General features: G+C 32.7%; 1 long non-coding RNA gene across 1 annotated transcript; it reads left to right on the forward strand.

Moving 5' to 3' along the window:
- Positions 1–1,289: 1,289 nt before the first annotated feature.
- LOC146141308 (uncharacterized) lies at positions 1,290–2,822 on the forward strand. Its single transcript, XR_014501334.1, has 3 exons — positions 1,290–1,422; positions 1,638–1,774; positions 2,446–2,822. It is a non-coding gene; the product is annotated as an uncharacterized LOC146141308 (long non-coding RNA).
- Positions 2,823–3,651: the final 829 nt, after the last annotated feature.

Here is a 3,651-nt window from a genome sequence, read left to right on the forward strand (position 1 = left end):
AACCAGTAACTGAAAATAATTTAAACCACTGCCTTTAATTATATTCCCATGTTTAATCTACTAAAAATGATTAAAAAAATCATGTAATGCATTTTTGCTAAGTACTACTGACATAATAGGAGTTTATACTATAATACCACAATCAAAATTGATTTCAGCATCTACATGAAACATGATGAAACAAAGCGACCGCTATGTGCAAAAATCATTCACAAAAATATTTGTGAGAGCACTTATGAAGAAAAGTTGTTGTTAGATTTAAAGGATTCAAACGTTGTTCATTTTTATGGCCTTTGGTCAATGGTGAGTATTGAAGATTTTGATTTAAACGCAAAAAGTTATAAAACGAATACTTTTTTCAGGATAGTTATTAACAATATTTAGGTGATTTATTTTAGATTTGAATCTTGAAACAAGAAAAAATAGTTTTAGCAAATTTTATGCAAATATCAATAGTTTCAAGGAAATTGTTTGCTATATTTCAGGATTCCGATCAATCTTACGCTATTGTTATGGAACTTTGCTACATAACAGTCCACAATGTATGTATAACATGAATATCATAATTAAAAAAGCTGGTAACAATACTTATCTGCTGTATGTGTTCAGTATATTTTGAATCCAAGGGCATGGGTTGATGTAAAAAAAGAACAAATCGGCAAAGGAAACGTTTTTGATGTTTTAAAAATTGGTTTTCTTGAGATTCTTCGTCAATCGACGTCAGCACTTGTGTATCTTCACTCACGTAAAGCAGGTAAAGTAACAAGTAAATATAAACTGTGGAAGCTTTTAATTTAAATATGCAAGGCATCTGCACATAATGTGGTTACCAACCAAAACAATTTTTTCGCTGATTTCAAATAAATGTAACTACACATTTAGAATTATCGAAATGGCTTTTTTTATTAAGCAGACTTTTAAATGCACAGGATTGTTTTTATTTTCCTAACTATCAATTTGGAATTACATGTTTGTATCAGTTCATGGTGCCATCAAGCCGAATAATTTCCTATTAACACTTGACGAAACCGGGAAGGCTGTTGTAAAACTATCAGATATTGGAGTTACCCAAAAACTGCCGAACCGGACTGGTTCTCTTCATATCACTAAACTGCTGAGCAGTGAAGCATATATGCCTCCTGAAGCCATATCTTGTACAAATGTCGCTGATATTAAACTTGTAAGTATTTGAGCAAACAAGACAGAAGTATTGTATTGATAATGTGGTTCAGTTGTAATACTTATGGTTAGAAAGACAAAAAACAATTAAAACTTACATCCAGATGCCATCCTACGACATATTCAGTTTTGGAATAATGTGGTACTTTGTGTTAACCAATGGAAACTGTCATCCTTTTGGAGGCATGGATGGTCACCGATACAATATAAGCAAACAAAATAAACCAACACTGGAGTTAAAAGGTAAATAACAAATAAGTTTAGGCAATTTTTTAATTCGTAATTTTGTTTTCCTAATTATTAATGTTAGCCCAAACCATCTGCTTCGATCAGACAAAAAATAGAAGTGCATCCTTCAATAGTTTGCGTATAGCTATTATTATAAGATAGATAACCATATCACTTAAGCAAAAAATGTATTAGAGCTTAACCAAAACAGTTTTTAATCGTTTTGTCAGATTTAAAGGTCGACCTGAATCCGACGCAGCAAAACGCAGTCCTTAAGAATATCAGGAAAATGCTTTGCTTCGAGCCAATTGACCGATGTACAGCGGCCGAAATAGCTGGATGTAAAGACATCTGGGGCGATTGACAGGTTGGTATGTTTACACCTTTGAATTCTCGACAAGCTTTTTTTTTTTTTTAAATCTCATACAATTTGTTTTTTTTTATTGTGCCACCCGATTACCTATATTTACACGGTAGCTTTGCGAATATGTATGTGCATCGTAGACCACTCACCTTTTGTTCTAATTTTTGTAATATTTAATTATTATTACATTATTACGCAAACATCAACAAAACAGAAAGATAGTGAAAAAAATAGCAGCAATCAAGACGCGACAGGTTGGGCTAAAGGCCAGTCCATTCCACTTTGTAAGCTGCGAGTTTTTCAGAATTTAACGAACAGATAAAACCAGGGTGTTTGATCGATTTAATCATAATGGAGCTAACAGCTTGGTATGTTTTTTGCAACAACAGAATCTTTCCCTCCAACAGAACACATAATACCAACGATATAACTTCTAAATGTTTTAATAGCGTGAGAAACGCGCCGCTTTTCAAGCTACATGGAGCTATGGGTTGTATTTGCCGATTTAAACATAAAATAGGCCTAGCGAGCTTCGGAAATTCGCATCATTAGAACGGTAAATACCGAACCTAGCGACCACCTTTGGTTTTCTTCAATATTAACTAATTAACTCAACACTGCTACCTTAAGGTAAAAACAAATATAAAGTAGCCTTTTGCAATTTGTTTTGCCAGGCACACCTGCCTTATAATGTCGAGCAGTTGATTAAAAAGAACGTGCAGATGTTTCCCAATTGCCATCACACATTCGAAGAAAGAACCTTTCTAGACAACGACTATACCTATGCATTTTGCTGCACTTGTTTGAATTGTATTTTTAATATTATTGTAAGCCTCTACTTGAAATTTGTTTTATACAATGTCTGTTAGTTAATTTACATTTAATTGTTGTTAATTTACATTAAACCTACAAAGCAACCATATCTAAAGCACAATAATCTACAATACCAGAGTATTATAAAGCCCAACGACATAATAAACCGTCGTAATAAGATATAAATCTGTCGGAATATGTTTTAAATTCATCGAAATAGGGCCTAAATGGCCAAAATAACGCCTGAAACTGTATCTTGTTTACTTCCGGAAAAATAATTTAGAGCTGCGTACTTCCTTTTGGTGCCTAAAGGCCAGGCATGGGCCACCGTTTCTAGTCTCAAGCCAAAACCAACCCCAGAAAGGTCTATGTAGGTCATTAAATTTTAATTGCGTGGAATTTATGCATCTTATTGTAACAACTGCAACGACTGTTAATAAGAGATAAAACTAGGATATTTTGCATTTTACACTTAATAGAGGAACAAAATTTGCAGAAAGTGACCCAATCATAATTGTTTCTTGTCTAATAAAATATTAAACTTGGTTCTAGTTTTGTTGAACTAAAATTTTATGTGATGTAATTTGTGCGAGAACTGCTTAGATTTGAATTTTCAATTTTTTACAGTTCCTAAATATACATAAATAACATTCCTGTGATATAGTGTTCTATTCTTATTGTTGTTTTTTTCTTATAATTAAGGCCTACGGTAAGAGATATTGGTTTAATTGAATAATCAAATTGATTTCACATAATTGTGATGGAGTATCATGGTAAAACTTATCATCTGTGGAATCGTGGTCTAACGAATGTTTATGACACCGAACTGTTTCACAGAAAATTACCCATGTTTTTGCATTAGGCTGTGGTGTAAATGTATTCTGTTTTGACTACATGCCTAAAATAAGAGTCTTTTAACAATGACTCACAAGGAATCTTTTAAATTAGTGACTCACATTTTGATAAACAGTCCAGAACTAAATTTCTTATAGTCAACTACACAATATATTACCAACCAACGCATGCCTTTTAATATATATTTCCCTTTTCAAGAGCATAGGTCCTTT

The sequence above is a fragment of the Ascidiella aspersa genome, chromosome 6, assembly GCF_963924565.1.
Source record: "Ascidiella aspersa chromosome 6, kaAscAspe10.2, whole genome shotgun sequence".
In the NCBI taxonomy this organism is placed as follows: Eukaryota; Metazoa; Chordata; class Ascidiacea; order Phlebobranchia; family Ascidiidae; genus Ascidiella; species Ascidiella aspersa.